Source organism: Mugil cephalus, chromosome 8 (assembly GCF_022458985.1).
Source record: "Mugil cephalus isolate CIBA_MC_2020 chromosome 8, CIBA_Mcephalus_1.1, whole genome shotgun sequence".
Lineage (NCBI taxonomy): Eukaryota > Metazoa > Chordata > Actinopteri > Mugiliformes > Mugilidae > Mugil > Mugil cephalus.
The window spans coordinates 20,535,927-20,555,907 of NC_061777.1; the positions used below are offsets into that span (position 1 = coordinate 20,535,927).

Here is a 19,981-nt window from a genome sequence, read left to right on the forward strand (position 1 = left end):
CTCTAGACTGTTTTTAAGGAAACATAATGTAGTCAATTTTTTGTGTACACGTCATAATCAAAACCTGTTTAGATTTTGGGAACCGCTTGTGAGTTTTGGCATCACTGCTGGGACTGATTCACAGTGACGAGAAATGAAGGTAAATGCTACTTTCAGGTGTACGCTGGGATTTGGGCTCTCAGGAAGCATTGGCATATGATGCTTACTTACATTTCTCTGCATATGTGTTTTTTTCTAGATACGTACACTATAAATGTTTATCCACAATAATGAAATATCTGTGTGTTAGTAATAAATATAAATCGTGCATTTTGTCGTGAGTGAACCCGCGCCCACATGAAGACCTGCATTGTTAGCATGAACAGGCGGAGCAACTGTGGATGCGCAGTCTATAAACTCCGCAGGAATCGGCTTCAAAGATGCTGCCGATTCTCAAAGATTACCACTGCGTCCATAACAAACTCACTCAGCTGAGAGACGCTTTAATGTTCGTGTTCAGGTGTTTGTTGGAACAATGTGCTCCTCTCGCACTGGCTGTTGTTCCATGTAAGGTGGCCAGAAAGTTTAATTTCCGACTGAACTTCAGAACTATTTTTTAATATGGAAAACAAAAGAAGAAAACGGATTTTAATATTTATGAGATGTTCAGTCATAAAAAGAAGCTAGTGAAGATTACAAGGATGGCATCCTGCACAGGAACATAATGAAATTTCACAGCTGTTAGGTGCATGTCTACACTTGTAAGAAAAAGCATTCTTCCGCGTCAGGAGAACAAGATCAAAACTGTCAGTTGTTCTTGAGTGCTGTTACATTGTAATATCTATTAAAAATTTTCCTACACAAGCAGCACCTGTCAGCTCCAGAGATCACCCACACAATCCACGCGTTTGTCTGTCTGCTCTGAGTAACAGCTCATCAGCTGCCGGGCTCCATGGACTCCACCACTACACCTAAAACTGCGCGCGGATTCACCGCCTCCACTGCCACCCAGACCTGTGCACATCCATCATAATTATACACAGCAGGAATTCAAATAGCTCTCCTTACTTCAGAGCAGAGGAACATTGCACCAATTTTCCTTCGCATTATACAGCACAAGCAAAACAAGGAACATAAAAATCTATTTTTGTTTGCCGACGATGACATTAAAAATGTTTCGGTTAATTCAGTGGAATGCTGAAAAAGAAAAAAAATCTATTTGTGTTTTATACACCTTAGACGCATCCCATTAAAAAGCTGCTGCATATAAAATTTGGAGTACCTGGAGGCTATATAGAGTTACTATGCAAGGCCATGTCCCTGTGTTTCTATCATGTGCAGGATAAGTCTCCTTCTCCAGGATGTTTTTCACTCATCAAAAGAAAGTCTTCAAGGCGTACTTCCCTTCCATCGTCGTATCCGCTTTTTCAATTGGATCTAAGGCTGAGCTGACCTATGGGTAGTGCACATAAGTGTTCACTGCCGCCATTCAGGCTTGTGTAGCCTCCCATGGGGTGTATGTTATAAGGGTTAAAAGAAATGACAAAAGAAAGACAAAAGTAGAGACTGAGAGTAAATAAAGAAACTGTAGAAAATAGCCTGTGCTCCCTGTGCAAGTCTGTTTTTGTTGAACAATTTAATTTCTTTCAGAATCCTTTTACCTAATTACATCCTTTTGCAGTATCATGTGGATTGGAAATGAACAAATGATTTGATTCAGAGGCTTCACAGACTGCCATTTCCAGTTGTTTAAGGACGCCTCAGGTTTATCGAGTTGGTTGGGTTTTTGAGCAGGGCCTTGAATATACAGCTCTGCTCAGTGCAGAGGATAACAGGATCAGTCTGGTGCAGACTAAATGCAGCTCTCCTTAAATTCAATCAGCTTGGATTGTGCTGTTTATGTGCAGAGTTCAACCACTGTGATTACAGCTCTGTCTTCAGGTCTTAGGGTGACATATTTGGTCAGAGGGCATCACACAAAACACAGTAATGAAAAAGATAGGATTATTTTTCTTGAAGATTGGATTATTCTTCCTCTAATTTACTGCTAATCCCTTTTTCATATTCCTAATAGGACCGAAGTGTTGGGCATGATTCAAAATTCAATAATCATGAATGTATTTATTTCCATTTAGACCGGGTCATTTGTGCCTATGCTGCGGTAAGTCTATACAAAATAAAACGAAGATGCAGGCACGACGTCACCTTAGGGACCGGCGAGGTACAGAGAAGGAAGGAAAGATGAGAATCGTAAACGCAAATCATAAAGTTTAACTCCTTGAAAGTGGAAGGTTGGATGGAACTCAGGGGAGATTAAGTGAGATTAAAAATGCTTAATACCTGGCAGCTCGTCACTGGGCAGCTTTCCATGAAGCTGTGACATGAAAGGTGACTTTGACACAAAGAGAAGAGCATTGGATGACACTCATGTTGGAGCAGGTTTTTATTTTCTTTTTTCATGAGTTCTGGGCAACACTGTCCGACAAGATGCAAATGTTGTGGCCATTAAGCAGATGAGCCTAAACATGGACCCTAAAAATCTACGTTAATGTATTATCTGGATTCTGAAAACTGCTGCGTGTCTTCTAGATTTTAAAGAATACTATGTGGCCAATACATTACGTTATTCTTTCAAGCTGCTATTATGAACTCAGTTGGAGTTTTCACACTAAACATATTAAAGCAGCACTCATCCTTTAGTTTTAGTTCTGTTGCAAATGGTCATTGAAGCCTATAATACCAGCTATACTTTAAAGATGTCACTGATCTCTGTGGGTTGCACAGTACCTCCACACAGGCTGTAAATGCAGGCTCTATGTCTTAAGGTTTCATTGACTTGAGCACAGCCAGACCGTGTTCAATTTCCCCCAACAGTAATGCTCCTCTGAATTAAATGGGTTTGTGAAATTGCGAATATAGGAGACCATTTTGGAGAGATAAAATTATTTTGGTACAGTGGGAGCAAAGTGTATATCCTCTCCTAAGTGATTTCAGGGGTACAAAAATCAATAGCTCTCTAGTTGCATTTCTGCCAAGTTGATGGAGGTGGTTGAGTACAGGTGCAAAGATAGATCAAGTTGGAAATCAATCAAATCCGAAACATTCCATTTGAAAGGCGAGAAATGTAGGGCACTGAGGTGAGCAGGAGTCAATTTTGGAACTCTAAAGGTTCAGTCATGTTGGAAAGGCACACGCCACCTTGTGCAGCAGGATAAAGAGGTTCGTTTTTAAGTGGTACTGGTTAAATTGCTCACCTGCTGTGTCACCCAGAGGACTTCTTAAACAGAAATAAATAATGTTTTTTTCTGTCCGTGCCCCTTGAAATTGGACATGAAAGTATTTTTGAGACAATAATGCATTTGGGATAAGTGTTACAGTCCGTGAAAAGTAAGTAAATTAATCTCTTTAACTTCTAAACTACGTGGAAACGGTAGATTTTTTTTCACACTTGTCTGAGAAGACAGATGCTTTTTGTCTTCTTTTTTTGTTTTTCTTTGTTTTGATGTATCTCAGACAAGATAATGCCTTACACTGGTGATTTCCTTTATCGGTGGACGTGACCTTTTGGTGTGTTGAGAAAAACACCAACACTTACCTGTGAAATGTCACAATACTACCCTCAAAGTCTTTGTAATTGTGTTTCGCGGAGACAAAAACAAAACAATGAAAAAAAAGAAAAGAATAAAAGTATTGGCAAGCACAGAATTTCCAGGATGAGGGTAAACACTGACTTGAAGCGCTCTTGTTAAAAGAAAATCATTAAAATTTATGTTTTGTTAAGAGATGTCAGCTTCATACAGATTTTATATTATTAGTCATAAAACACAATCTGACATTCACTGATAAAAACTAAACCACAAACAAAGAACTAAATACACGCTGTGATTAAATGTATTTGAATCCGCTTAATAGAAATTAGTTTACATTGTTGGGCCAGTCACAAGTAGACATAACCTATGGCACTGATCACACAAATACGTAACATCCACCTGGGAATTCTTTAAACAGACTTAACAAGGTAAAGGATTGGTTGCTGGTATCCGGTGTCTGGAATGTTTCCTCATCGGCTGTTTTTCAGACCAGAGCTCAGCAAAGACTCCCCGGAGTAGACGCTAATGACTAGGACAGCAACAATGCTTTCCGGTGCATTTTCTTTTTCACATGATGCTTTAAGTCAGTGCAAGCTGCCTTTCACAAATAATACAGCTGCATTTTCCAATTCAGTTCAATCACTGTCAACATTCTCTATACGAACAAACGGCAAATAAAAACTTTTTCAATGAGTTTCACACTAATGTTTTTATGTTTAAGTAGGAAATGGTTTCTTAACTCATGGAATTCATATTAAAATACACTTGACAACTATCGATAGATTCATTGACAAATAAATTAGACGGAAATAAATGAACAGACAATAGTATCATCAGATACCTCCACTTAGCTGCTTACCTGAGGTCGGACAAATTAAACAGGTTTGTACATGACAAGTATGAATAGCTGTCTGTGAGAGCAGCCGTAATTGTGCCGATAGGAACCATTACCTGTCCATCCCAGGTGAGATTATCAAGTCAATGGTCTCGAACTAATGACCAGAACATTGAGCCCATACTTCTGCGAGCTGCTCAGTACCTGAGCGGCACAGAGAGTGTCTGTCTGAGGTGAAGCACCAATGAGCCTTTTCTGGAGATTCTGGTTGGAAACTTATGAACAAATTAATTGGATTTATAACAGCAGCGGGAAGTGAAAAGTTAGTTTCTGCTGAAAAGAATAATGACTTAAATATTGCTGGGGAGAGACTCTCCCTGAGGATCCCCACATGTGCTAATTGATAGTCACTGACTCTGCTTCATAAGCTATGCATATTTGAGATATTGAATTTGTACAGAAAGAAGAAGTTTCCATCACCAGAATAATCAGACCACTTGCGGTTTTATTCTACTCTGCAAAAGACCTCAGCATCATAACTGTTATGATTTACAGCTCAAGTGTGACAGCTTTCATCAGTGTTGTTTCCAGACTGCTAGCAGCTGGTCCCAGTGAAAAAAACAAGTACACACTACCTGTCCTGCGCTAAACGACAAAAAGACAAAGTCAGCAAACAGCTGATGAACATAATGAAGGAGCTATTAGCTATGTACTTAGGAGACAGATATTGACCTGGGTTAGTGGAGAAAGAAAAAGAAAAGGAAAGTGATCGGAGGGGTGACCTAAAGCATAGACGTTGGGAGTGGACAGCTGAGGGCCAACACATTAGTCACGCTCATGAGTTGAAATCATGTTTCAGTCTACGGCACTTCACTTTAGTGTAATGATTAAGAGTTTTATCATTAACCTGTGGGAACATTTGTCTCTGACATTGCCAATATGGCAACGGCCAGAGTTGTCCACACTTTTCAGGAATCGAGTGACGTCACTACTGCGTCAACACCTTTCTGGGTGGAGTTCGTATGTTCTCCCTTTGGTACTCCGGTTTCCTCCCACTTCAGCTGTGCTTGTTAGGTTAAGTGGTGGTTATAAACTGACCCTAGGCGTGGGTGTGAGTCTCTGTGTTGGTCCAGGGTGTACCCCGCCTCTCGCCTGATGACAGCTGGGATAGACTCGAAGAACCCCTGCGACCCTAGTGAGGATTAAGCGGTACGGAAGATGAGATGAGATGAGTAAGTTTAACTCTGTAGTCCCGTCTAAATCTTAAAAGAACACTACATAACTTTAGCAACAATAAATTAGAAATTAGAAAGTTACAGAGGGTGCTGCGTTAGCTATAAAACAGGATGTAAAATTTGTAGAATGACTTAATGCTTTTAGACACATTTCACTGGCACACAGGAGACGACTTTGTGTTATGGCTACTAATGGACTGTTAGTCAAACCAGAGACAGAAATATCTTTGATGCTCTTATGAGAATTTTATTTAATATCATATTATGTCCGTGAGCCAATCCATCTCTATAAAGTTGTCATCCCAGATTTCTGGTTTTAAGTTGGACTCCTATGGGCAATTAGATGGACGATGAGAATGATATATAAGAGCAGCTTTTGTATCTGCTAAGGCTTTAATAGCACCACATCTGCTCATCTCAAAATAACAGCTAACCATAATCTCACACCTGCTGTTTGGTTTCGCTCAACTGCACTGGCACACAAATGCGTGCACACGGACATTCTCACACACACACACACACGCACATGCACACACAAATTGTCAGTGTGAATCCAGACGTTTCAGACCAAACATCTGGAACTAATGCTCAAAGAGAGTTTCTCTGATTTTTTATTTTTTTTTTATTTTATATTATTATTATTATTATTCCTCCAAGAAGAACTCTATTTGTTAGATGCTTAAGAGACGGGGAGAGCCAGCTCGGCATCTGCAGTGCATCACCCTGGAGCAGCAGTACATGAAGTGTAGCTGTCCTGTTTTTGAGGGCTAAAATTAATATTGTGTTTCCAAGGCAATCCTGTTAGCACTGTCTAATCCGACTCAGATTGGCAGACATGAAGACTGGTCTCCGGAGCAGTTTGAGGATTACCCAGCTTGAGCCTTATAGCTTCAGACACTACATATTTGCTGGTTGCTATGTTTTGGCCAGGGCAAAGGATTTCATATTCAGAGAGGAGAAAACATGTCAGTCTGCGCGAAAAAGCAAAGCAACCGCGGTCTGTGACATTCTCATACTGAAATTCTTGTAGGCCTCACCACACACATTAAGGGCTGATATGATGAAAGAATGAAGAATAACAGCAACCGAGAGCTCAGTGCAGTACAAGCAGCATGTGCCATCCAATTGTAGTCAACACTCTGGGGGCCCGCAGTCTCACGTGGCGTCTGAAGGCTGTCAGTGTTTGATATTTACTAGTACGTTTACATCTGTTCCTCTTGTCTGTGTGGGTATTAGAAGTTTTTCCGTGTAGCAGCTTGAGTTCCACTTTTCATCTAACCAGCTTTGCCAAGATGTCTTTCTGCCTAGCTTTGTGTTGTCCATTTCACTGCCCAGAGGGGGAACAGTAAGTCTTTCAGACAATAGTCGATATCATGTCCGAGGCTTAGGTTGACACGAAATGGAAAAAAGAAAAAAGAAAAAACAACTTCTAGCACTGCTCAACATTGTGACTTTAAGGTAAGTCATTACAAGTGAAATGCAGCTGACAAATTCTTCCCCCTTATCCATTTACACACCATTCATCAGAAAGTAGAATACATTAAAGCTAATTGAGCATTTTTGCCATTTGGGCTGTATTAATTGAAAAGCCATCACTGCCAGCCATGCACCAAATGACCACATTAACTGTCAGCATTATGTGCTACGTCTTTCTAGATGAAGTAGTGCTTGGGGAGCTCTCAGTGGGCTCTTAGGAACACCAGACAGGAGAAAGGAGACTCGCTAAGGTTTTGTGTAGGTGGTCAGGTCTAAAGTCAAAGAACAAACTGTCGCCTCTTTGCGTCACCGCTTCTAATCAACGATGGATGGGTTTTCCGTGTCACCCCAGGATTTGCATCTGCGGGGATGAAACAGCACAAACTTTGATGGTGTGTTGTTTGCTCAAATGGCAGGGAAAAAAAAAAAAAAAAAAGAGTCCCTCAGTCTATTTAGAGACGAGCGCTTACAAGCTGTTTTCCTCTATTTGCACCTCATTTCTGTTTGCAGAACATCTATCATGTCATAGCTTCCACCTGCAAGATATTTTCACCCTCATTGTTCCTCGGGTCTCAACCTGTTTGAGTTTCTGAGCTTGTGTCTTAGAACAGGTAGCCTGGGGAATAAAATGCAGATCCCTGTCTCCTTTGGTACTCTGTGTACTCAGTCATGCACAGCTCTGTGCAGTATGTTGCTTGTAAGATGACAGCAGTGCTTAATTTTAACATAAAGGTATAAGCCAGATCCCCCCCAGACGCTTTTTGACTTGTATGTGTATTTGCTCAAAGATTATTTGGCATTGCGCTATTTAGTGTGCACTGGAGGCACAGCAAAAATAGCTGAAACATTTTATTAAACAAATCAAGATGAATAAAGACCCAGACAAGATTTTACTGCTGACAGAGACTGAAGAGCAAACATATATAGAGAAATACAGGGGGATATATAGATATATCAACACGTTATTTCCCTTTTTATACTGACAACAATGTACTTAATTAAAATACAGTGTTTGAAACAGTTAACTGCGTTAGTCTAATATTCATTCTGCTTCATGTGGTTCCCCATGTGTATGCGTCCCAGGTGTAACAAAAAGTTTGACTTCACTCCACCTCAAGGACTCTCCCGAAGCTCCCTAATGTCTCCAGGGAACCCTTCATCTGAATATGCCTTGGGGACTGGAGTTTGCTCCTCTTTCTTTCGCCTGATTACACTTTCTCTGCTAAACCTAATCTCCATGTGGGCTGGGGGGAAACAGGTAGAGAGACAGACGGCGCTAATAGTAAATCAGGGAGCAGGGCTGGCAGTGCACTGTTCAGCAGTGATGCCTTTTTTGGTCTTTTTCTTGGGAGTGGAGAATATACACATGGGAACAGGTGGGGATTTGGAAGAATTCATTATCATGAATTACCAGTGGGGGAGTGTGAGGTTGGAAAAAATCATGCAGAGTTCTTTCAGCCATTTCAAAAGAAGGGAGGGTTTTTTTTACACCATGGAGCACTAGAACATTTTCAAAGTTTTCATATATCAGGTGACCAATGCGAAAAAGGCTGCATGTACTTTTTTTTCTGTTTTGTTATGTTTGGCCTTATTATTGCCCATAAACAGCAAGAATTCCTTACAGTATCTCCAAAAATACACCAACCTAGAACGCCAAACTCCATGTAAGGTTGGCTTTTCTACTTCAGACACAAACACTTCATGTGCAAATAACTGAAAACAATAACAGCTGATTATCTCTTACCCTGAATGTAAACATCACATGCATACTAATATGTTAACCTACACGACATAATACGTACTTCAGTGCCAGATAAAGCTCAAGAATAAAAACACACACAGATGCCATCGCTGGCTAATAGACCTGCTCAAGCCTTCAGAAACACAGAGGTCCACAGACAATTTTCCACAAGCCAGATTGTAATCCCATTATATCAGGCACTCTGCTCAGACAAATGAAATCATCTGCTGCAACTGGAGAGAGGCCAAGTTTACATAAATAAATTAAGAAACAGATTCACTTCCACCCCCTTCAGTGATTGCACCTGGATTCCCTAAACTGGGAAACGGCCTAATTTAACTGATAAGGGCCTCTAAATAAATTGCAGGAAAATGTTATTTGATTCAGAGGGGTCATCATGTTTCCTTTAAAAAAACATACTGGTCATTGTAGGCTGACTTAAATGCGCAAGTTTAAATGTATCATTTGTGAGCTAAAGTTGCACCCAGCTGCCTGAGGGTTTAGATCAGACCTTTGCTGCAACATTAGTTTCACATACACATCATCAAGCCCCCACTCCGTTTAAACCTGGGAAACCTCACCGGTTCACCTGCAGCTGCTCATATTATGCATAAAGACTGTAAAGTAGCATGTTGGTTTTAAATTAAATTAATAGTGAAAGGGAAAACTTGTCAAAGGGAAAGAGTAAACTGAAAACTCTTCAAATAATTCCTTAAAAAGTCCTTAAATGCAAGACTCAGCAGCCACCTTGGTAACAGTGGGAAGTTATTTTAGGTGAACAAGCATATTTACATGATTGGGATCAAAATTTAAATGGTCACCAGGACAAACCTGGAAAATGAAATCATCAGTGGAATCTAATTAAACCTGCAAGTGCTGTGGTATTTACACATGGATTTGTATTCAGGATTCTTTGAGTAGTTTGTCTCTGGAAAAAGTAGCAAATAAACCGTAAAAATAAATGATTAAAATGGACAAACACAGGATAGTGTGCAGCTGAAATGGTGAAGTTAAAGTACTGGATAAATTGTTGCCTTGTATACGTCAGTGGGCGCACTAAACAGTATATGTTGAAGACAATTCCAACACTCTGAAATGGGACTCAGGACTTTAGGCACAGAACAGGAGTTTAATGACACAAAGGTCAACAGAACTGAAGCAGAGTTACCAAAGAGCCTGTAGAAGCTGGCTGGCGAAGACTGGAGCCTGGGCTGCACGTCCAGCAGAGAGAAAAAAAAAAAAAGGCAGGCAAATCAGAATTTGCACTTACGAGCTAGACAAAAAGTTAATGGCTGGTTCATGGGTTGTTAGCGCAGAGGAGAGACTGGTGATAAGTGGGAGAGTAGAAAGTCCTTAAGTGGTGTTCCAGGCTTGATTGGATGATGTTAGCAGCCCAGCCCCAGCACACGCCCAGCTGCAGCTCTCATACCCATACCTGAGGCAGACAGACAGACAGAAATGCACACCAACAGAGGACGATAAGACGCCTCTTGACAGTATTCTTATAGCAAAACAGCTACAGGTGCCTGTAAATCAGTTTTATTGGCCAAGTACATATAGACATAAAAGGAATTTGTGAAATTTCCCAGTTTGGGATTAATAAAAATCTATCTATCTATCCCTCCATCCATCCATCCATCCTGTGGCACCCAAGGAAAGGAGATCAGAGATTAGATGCTGTGCTCAGGAGGACTACAGCCGTGGATGTAGAGGGGATTTATCGATGTTTGAATATACTGTTCAAATGATTCCACTCTGAATGTCCAAGAGACATTGACGCTATGTAGAAAATGCACAGTGATAGTATTTTAATATAATCAATTGTGTTAAATAGCATCACATCAAAATAACATGTGGCAGAATTTGTGTCAATTAACGTGTTTTGGTTTCAGAAAAGCTTGAGAACCACCAAAATAATTCAAAATAGACACATGTCTGCTTTACTACGTTGATAACAAGGTTTTAATATGTGCATACGCACTTGCCAAAGAGGGAGTGCATACCAATGTTTAAAGAGTTAATGAGCTTGAGCTTCAAGGTAGCCGGCTGTTTCAACAGGGAGCTGCGGGAGCAGGACTCTTTAAGCGTAAATGGATGGATGGATGGATGTCGCTGTTTGATCACTTGCTACAGAGGTGTGCTGCTTCAAGGTCGCTGCGTTATTGCATTTTGCCTAATTATGTAAAGTCAAAACCAAACTCTTTTCACATCTGAATTCATTAGGCTCAGCAAGGACCCTTCCCGCTGCTACACTTGCTAAAGCTACACTATAAAAAATAAATAAATAAAATAAAATCTGGGACTTCATTACAACTCCAGTCCCCGCAGCGCGGCTGAGCTGTTTTCACAGGCCATGGACGGTGAACGTCTCTGAATGGCAGGGTTTCTGCACAGCTTTTGATTTCAAGTTACACGAAACAAAAAAGTGCCAAATTATCACTTGATCACTGTCATCATTTTTATTTGTTCCTACCGATGCGCCGCCTTTGTGTGCACATGTTTTTGAAGGATTAGTTAATAAACTCAGATGGGTGGGTGGAGTTTTACCACAAAATCTTCAAAAAAAGAAAAGTATTAATAAGTAAACATTTCATTATCCTAAAATTAGATGATGAATTGAAAAATAGGAATTAAAATAAGAGAATTCCCATTAGTGGCCAAAAAAAATGAAAGATCTTTCTTCAAAGACTTAGATGACAGCACTGTATCATTTACTCCTTGGAGCTGGATGGATCTTTTTTTTTCTGCACAAACCTCAGATTAATGTTTATCTGCTATTCTACAGTTAAATACTCAAATTTTCTCCTTCTATTTAATGTGATTATTCAGGGCGCCTGTGGAGAACAATTCTCAACAATGAAGAGGAAAAGCACACCTCCCTTTATAGTCACTTACTCCACAGAGGGAGATAGTTTTCCTGATTTGCAAAGTGGATTTCATCATGAGAGTAAACACTTGTGTAACTGAAGCACTTGTTTTCTTTCTTTGTCCTGGAACACGCATCTATATGAAATGTGAAGTAATGGTCCCAAGTGTATTACATTTTAATGGTGTTATTACAGCATACGAGTACAATTAGTTCATCAGCAGAAAGAGGAGATCATTTTCCAGCAGCTCAGCTCCATTTAATGGCAGTCCCAGGAATGCTGGTGCAGCAAAATGAGAGTGTGCACCAGAGGACTGCAACAGGGGATGACATTTAGAACCATAAACGGCTACGTATAAGTTGTGTCTGTGTAGGCAAACCACCCGAAAAGCCCCCGTAAAAACTGGAGCTAGAATACACTTAAATAACGTGCGTTGAGACAAAGATTATCTAAATGTCTTCTTCATTTATTATTTTATTTATCAAAGTATCAAATTTATCAAATTCTGGTAATATATCACACAACATGCCAAAACTCTTTAATGTGTATTTAATAATAATTATGATTACAGCAAGATTTTCTGGGGACAGCCTTAATTAGGGCCCTGCTGCTTCATTAAGTCCTGTGTTACTATCATAAAAAAGATAAGAGTTGGCTGAGATCAGATGATGTATAGCTGCAGCAGCACCCATTTCATGACATCAATTATTCTTTGACGCTTTCACGGTTGTCGGGCCACGTGTAATGATATTTGATGGGTCAACTTGAAATTGGACAGGTGAGACGGTATGTCACTTTGACATAAGAGCAACGGAAACAGCGTCAGCACTGATAGCTACAAAATAAGGATTTTGGGGTATTTTTCACAAGCGTTTTGATCATTGGAGATGATCATTCTTTGCTGGTAAAAATGCGTTTTGTACAGTACAATCAATGGCAGTGACAGTGCGTTTAACAGTGTGTTTTGATTTAAGAAATATGATTGGAGAAAGAATTTTCTGACGTGATTCTTACTAACAAAACAGTTTCGATCCCTATATTATTGATTCACAGGGGCTGACGTTATTCTTAAAAGGCTGTTGTTGTTTATATATATATAATTCTAAATGGATGGCAGGAAAACATATTACCTGTAAACAAAGAAAGACCTGACACCAAAATGACTATTGCATGTAAATATATGTTTTTATAGTGTACACTTTATCAATGCATTGTGTAGTAGAAACTTTTGTATGTGTCATGAATGTGAGTGTTGTTTCAGTATGAAATAAAGACTCAGACTGTAAGAAACTTAAAAAAAAATCTTGGTTGCTTTGAAAACAAGTCGCACACGTTCCCAGAAGAGAGTGCCATCGGTGCCTGAGATTCCATGGATGTATCACAAGAATCCCCGATGTTTATTTTCCCCCACTGCTTTTAAAACTTCAAGACAGGAGATACTAATCAGACTCAAAGTTCTTTTATTACCGCGAAGAATCATGTCGCCTTTGCTGCTGCTGCCTTGTTCTTGTCGCTCCTTAAAAATGATGAACGATTTTGCAATGTATTAAATATATTACCTTGAGTGTTTTATGACGAGGAGAGAGCGCGGATCTGTGTGGGAGCTCAGATAAAGGTGTCCTTGATGTATCTCAAGCAAGGAAAATTCACACAGGATTAAAACAAAGTAGACTGCTGCAAATGGCGTTTTCTTTTGATGGTTTTCCTGGAGCATCCCTTATAGCTCGGTCTCGGTAAATTCTACAGGCACTTAAAAGCTGGAGTGTGGAGCTTTTTCATATAAATTAATGTACATCTAAGGTCTTGCCACGTGTGTTCACACTAAGCTGATTACGCTAATAAGCGCCACCTGGTAAATTTCTCAGAATTAAATCTGTTGTCTGCAGTGACAACTCCACGCCGGCGCACCAGCATTAATGTTTTTTTTACAGAGAAGAAGAACGAAGCAACCGTATCAACGGAGTAGGACGGAGCTGATTTAGGTTATACTGATGTAACTATGGTTCTATGTACTGCAGTCAAGGAACATAGAGGAAGGTAAAAATAGCAGTGGACAGTGAGGACAAATACAAACTATTACCGGTTTGGCTTTTCAACCATACGTCAACAGTAGTTGCATAATTTCCTGTCGCTTTGACATCAACTTTGGACATATTGTAAATAAATGTAAAATTAGTTTTACGCGCTGCAGTCATCATTTTATTCATATGTTGAAGAACTACTGTGCAAGAAAGGCTTTGGTTTTAAGCTGCCAGCGGAAACTAAGAACATTTCCAAATGAACGCCTCACACCAAACTCGTCAGAACTCAACAAGTCCATTACCAGTGTTGCAATCATAATAGCACAGGACGTTACACGTGCTCGCGTTGGCAAAAGCTTGGTACCTGCAGCTTATTAGGGCCACCCATGAGGAAAAAAATAAGGGGAGGTCGATTTTATTTTTTTATCATGCAAAAAAATTTAGATTGGAGAAAAAAGTTGAAAGTAGAAAGTGGACCTTTAAACCGGCAGTACCGTATGTGTATGGTACCGGCGATAAGCCAAAGAAGACTTTTGGGGCTTAATTAATAATTAATATTAAGAATTGTATTGTGACTACTTTTTCAGTTATATTGCTGATATATTGGACTGTGGCATGTCAACAGTGGATATTGTCACACATTGTTGCCTTGTCTGCCTTGTCTGCTGAGGGATGGGGACATCATAGCTCATAGAGTCCCCGAAGTCCAGCACAGATGCATACTGCATGTTTTTTTCTTTAAATTTCGACTTTTTGTGCATGATGCATTTTTTCTCATGGGATTTAACACGGTGAACCACTGAGGAACCACATGCTTTTTTTTATTCATGTCGTGTTCATGAATGTTACGTTGCACCTCAAGTGTTTGTCATTTCTGGGTCTGGGCCTTATATCGGTGATGTCTGTCATATTGGTGTACCCCTATGTAACTACTGTTACTGGCATGCACAGCCCATGAACAGTGGGGGGAAAATAACTTCAGTTATCGTTCAGTACTTTGCAGATTTTGACATTTAGTTAGACAGTTAGTTTTTCACTTGTTTATCTTGTTGTTTGATATTGTGAATTGAATATGCATGATCTTGAATGAACATTTTTCTTAACATATTTGCACTTTTCTCACTTTGACTAAAGATTTGTCTTAAAGCCTAAGTGTTAATACTTTACAAGTACTGCGATTATGTTGTGAAGGAGCTGACATAACATTATCATTTTAGAAAAGACTTGTTCTTGTTCTATGAGCTCCCTTTAATTAAATCCAATTACCTGCTCATGTACTTTTTTTTAAAAAAAAGTAGCATACAGCTAATGAATTCTGAATAACACATAATTTTATAGTTAGAGTGATGGAAGCTCATTAAAAGTTCCTTACTCTCAACTTCTACCAGTGAGTCAACCAAGAGCCTATATGCTGTAAACTTGCTGTTTTGGCCAAATTTGGTATACGTATTTTTCTCCTTTCTTCTCACAGGTGTGAAGTGGGTGATGCTCAGTTGGAAAAAAGTGTTGTCACTTCTGCTTTTCAACTGTCAATCAAGTCTGATCAAACCCTAGCCGTCCACATGGTCCTGATGAGTTTCATGGGCGAAAGACGGTTTCTCATTCAGCTATGATTTCCTCTTATTAATACTAATATTTAAGCTGATCTGTCACAGACTTTGGACAAGAATTATTAGCAACAAGACCATATAACTACTGCACATACTGTCAGTTTAATCTTTTTGTCTTGTATTACATTAGTTTTGTTTTTGTTTTTTGTTTTTTTGTTTTTATCTACAAGACAACTTGGACTTGGAGCCGCAAGAAACGTGTTATTGTTGTTGTTTGGGTTCTCTGCACCATAGTGACACTAATATTGAACTGAATTGTGTTTTGCAAACATTGGACCAAAGGTGCTTGCTTTTGTTATCAATATTTTATGTATTATGCATCTGTTGTGTGCGCCCCCCTCACATTTTGACCTGACATCACCTTCATCAACAGTGCAGTGCTCTCCACCTTTTTACACGTTTAAGTGACACAGATATTTAATAATAGAAAATAAAGAATGGCAGTTTTTAATCTCTATGTTATTCATTTGCCATTTGTATTCTTGTGTTATTGTTTACTTCTGTTCAATGAACATATCATGAAGACTTAGTAAACTAACTAATTACCTGAAATATTATGTTCTTTTTTCCTTTTGCCAATAACAAAAATACAGGATTCATATATTTGTTTGCTGCCATATGTGAAAAGATTTGTTTGTTTTTTTCCTTTGTGTTGGGTTACTGCTTTGTTTGAGTGTCATTTTTGCACTAAAAACTACTCAGTGGAATAAAAATATTGAAAAACACTGACTTCGTTGGCTTGTTGCACTTTGTAGAAAATTACATACTTCCTTTCAGGAAATTGGGAGAAAATTACAGGAAGTTTAAAGCTTAAGAAAATTGCAGTACTCCTCAAATCGTTTTCATTTGAAAAAACGTCCAGTGCTGTACCAGTGAACATGCAACTGGTCCTTCGTGAAGTAAGAGTGATGAATATGGTTTAGGGATATCTGCTTAAAACCAAAAAACTAAACCACTGCAAGTCTAAAACTTTTTACAGTATATTTTATTTAGTTTTATGGTTTATGGGTCTGTCACGATTGTGGCAACTGTTATTTTTGTGATATAAAAGCACCCACTCACACACACACGCACACACACCCACAAACACTCACAGATACACAGACAAGCACAAACAAAACCGGCTCAGCAAACCAAACACATTCGCCCAGAGAAGCTAATCCACAAACACACACAAACAACTGACAAGTTTCTCTCCGCGGACACCTGACGTGAAGAAACATGGCCAGATGCACTATCACAGGCTGCACTACTGTTTAAAGTTTTAGCACTGCGGACGGTACTTCAGCATCCATAGGAAGCCATAGGAAGTCAAGGAAGTGTTCAAGGTCCATTCAAAGGGACTGCATCCCTGCCAGGAGGCTGAGGTGGGCAGTTATTGCATATATGAAAAGGTGGGTGTCACTTGCGGCCCAGTGAGCTGTGTGTCCTCTCACTAAAGGTCAATAAGCTTCTGCTCAGTTCTCAGTTTCTTCCCAAATCCATTAAGCCCTCCACATTCTCCCATGGTTTGTTTTGTTTTGTTTATTTGTGGCTGTGGAAACTTGATGTAAAATCAGCCGACATGTAAAATTGGCCCAAAAAAAAAACAACAACAAATGTAGCAGTGATTTGAATTTATCTACCTCACGTATGCAATAAGTCGAAGTTATAAAATGTAATATTCACTCTGGAGTTCATAGAATATATTTTTATTCATTCTCCTCAATGTGTTATTAATGTACAAGTCAAACACCCTCAAGGAACCACAGAGGGCATGACCATATCTCAGATGAAATAAGGGAGAGAGAGAAAGTTGCAATAAAACCGAAGTAAATCCCTTTGATAGCATTTGGCAGACGGTTGCTTGATATACCTCAGGCTGGATATTAAAAATCTCGGATGGGCTGTCCAACTGACAACTTAATCCATTTAGAGACACTGAGTAAGCAGCAGGAAGCTGAGTCAGGGTCAGTGTACACAGAGGTCTGTCATTTCTCACACGGCGCACAATACGTTTTTCCCCGGTAATCTATCCACACACAAAAACAGCAGAGAGGAAAGTGAAAAATGTACTTCATTTTCATATGATGTTTAATTAAAGGTTAACAGTGCAAAAACTCAAGAGTATAGGGTCCGCCGTTAAAAAAACAACAACAAAGAACATCAAGAACATGTTGGAACATCAGTGACTCGATGTGCGACAATGATATGCGTAATCCTTGAATTGTGAAGGGTAGACAAAATGACCTTTTGAAAATGGAGCAGTTCAATATGTTAATTAAGGCCATGTTACGACGTAGCACAAGACTGGCTGGGGGCACGGCGGCCTCAGTGACTTTATTTTGCGCCTTCCTTCATCTTTCAGAGGATGCTGAAATGAAATACAGTTCAGTTGCTGTATTTCAGATGGAATAAAAAACCTAGACCCGCACTTATCTGACGAGGGGAAATGGAAGACAGTTATGCAAATACGCTCATATGTAGTTGAGGGTTCTCTCAAAATAGATTCCTCAGTAGAGCTTACATTAAAATGCAATGTGCAGCATTGTTAGAGTGTAAATAGTTTAACATCAACTGGATCTTAATTGATAACATTAGCTAGATAATAGCAACATCGACCCCACATCTCAAACAGACTACTTCTATTAGCACAGTTTCATGTGTACACCATGTTAATAGTGTTCAGAAGAAAGTCAATTCGAATGGCCCCCTCTGGTGGAATTAACAATCCCACTACTCCTGATAAGTTAGACTCCCCAAGTTGTGATGTGTTTGTGGATGTTTTTAGAAACAGAGACGATAAATTTAGTTGTTTAAAGGCTTTTATGTCATTTATAGAAACGTGTATGAGGATAACTCAACAGCCACATCCTTCCATTGCGAGTTTTATTTTCCTACATTAAGTGGCGCGGTTGTTTGTGTGCTAACCCGTTAGCCTCTCTGGCCTGTAGGCGCCAACAGTTGCTTAGCAGCAGTTTTCTCACAACTTAGAGCTGACACTAATTTTACAATTAGTATTTACTATCGGCTTGAATCCAAACAATTAGTGCTGCCTTCAAATAGAACTTGTGCGTTTGTGGTTACAACATGGGAAGTACACACAAAATGCTTGATGCTTCAGATGACATCGGCAATAAGCCATGAGAACACTGTTTATCTAGCTAACGAGACAGTGACTTAATGTTGGAAATGCCAAGGCTTAATGAAAGGATGAGGCCGTTGGGATTACCAGTATTATTGTTATTATTAGTAGTAATAGTAGTGACATAAAATTTACTTCTGCCATTTCAGCAAACTAGTCACAAGTCGTGATCTCTGACCTCTCTGAAAACTTCCAGTTAATTAATTAGAATGAGTCTGAAAATTGGTAACCATTGACAATGAGAAGTGTCCATCATTTCAAATGCACACCTTGAGCAGTATTATAAACTCAGGCCAAGGAAACTGATGGGAGGAGTGTACTGCTCCACCAGATAGATAGATAGATAGATAGATAGATAGATAGATAGATAGATAGATAGATAGATAGATAGATAGATAGATAGATAGATAGATAAGGATCAAAACCATTCAAAGTCAAACTGTTTCATGATGCATTGCTCTGGAAGTTACTGTAATGAATTTCTCTGGTCCACAAAAAAGTAGACACGACACAAGTTTGTTTGCTCTTTTCCTGAAAATAAAATCTGAGAAACAGTGCAATCATACAGTTGGTAATGTTAGCTGACGATGACTCATGTATTGACAGGCGCCTTTACAGCCAATTTATTTAAGCTCCCCAAACAGATGAGCTCTGGCAGGTGTTATTGTCTGTCTACCGGCTTCTCCTCAACAGGAACGTGACAGAGTCACCGGGTGGATAGAAGAGGGCACTCACAACGTACCATCTCTTGTCCTTCTCAGACCTGCTACTGATGAGATGAAAATTTGAACCAGCCTGCATGGACAGGTAGTTCAATAGTGCCATCCTCTGGATAAAGTGTGGGCTTCATGTTGTGTCTTGGGTTTTTGCATTCTGAGCATCCTCTCCCAATTTATTTTTATCATACAGCCTATTCACTGAGCCAGGTTATCCAATAGCCATGTGTCTTTTATCCAAACTTAAACTAGTAACATATCAATGATAAAAAATTCACATTTGTGCTGCAGGAGTGAATTTAAACAACTTGTGATGCAGGGTTTTTTTGCCCAAATGTTTAAGGTTCAAAAAAATATATACATATATTTAAGTGTGAGCAACAACAAAGTTGGAGTCGGAGGAGCAGAGAAGGAGGTTGGTGGTGCCGTCTGTATTCACGGGTAACGTGAGGTCTTTGGCAGTGGGATGGATGGACTTTGTGCGCTTGATAGGATCTAAAAGGAGTGTGTCATGAAAAGTGCTTTGGAGACCTGGATTCATACAGACCACAGTATGTCTGTGCCCGGCTTCGGGACTCTATGGGCGGATACGCTCTGTTGGGGTTTACATCCCTCCTGCAGCGGACAAGGTAACACCATGCGACACAATCCATGCGACTGTTGCTATGCAACTGGCCAAACAACCACATCACCCTGGACACTATTTTGCCAACTACTTTTGTACATTTGTTCATATTACCAAGTCTGTTTTTCTTTTTTTTTTACTGTTAAATATATATATATATAT

At 39.5% G+C, this 19,981-nt stretch overlaps 1 protein-coding gene across 1 annotated transcript in view; it reads left to right on the top strand.

The window, feature by feature from the left end:
* Nucleotides 1-16,083, top strand: part of LOC125011672 (leucine-rich repeat transmembrane neuronal protein 4-like) — a 64,299-nt gene extending 48,216 nt beyond the window's left edge. The window contains exon 3 of the mRNA XM_047590917.1: nt 15,216-16,083. The gene's annotated coding sequence lies outside the window, so the exon portion shown is untranslated. The remainder of the gene's footprint in view (nt 1-15,215) is intronic.
* The last annotated feature ends 3,898 nt before the right edge of the window (nt 16,084-19,981 follow it).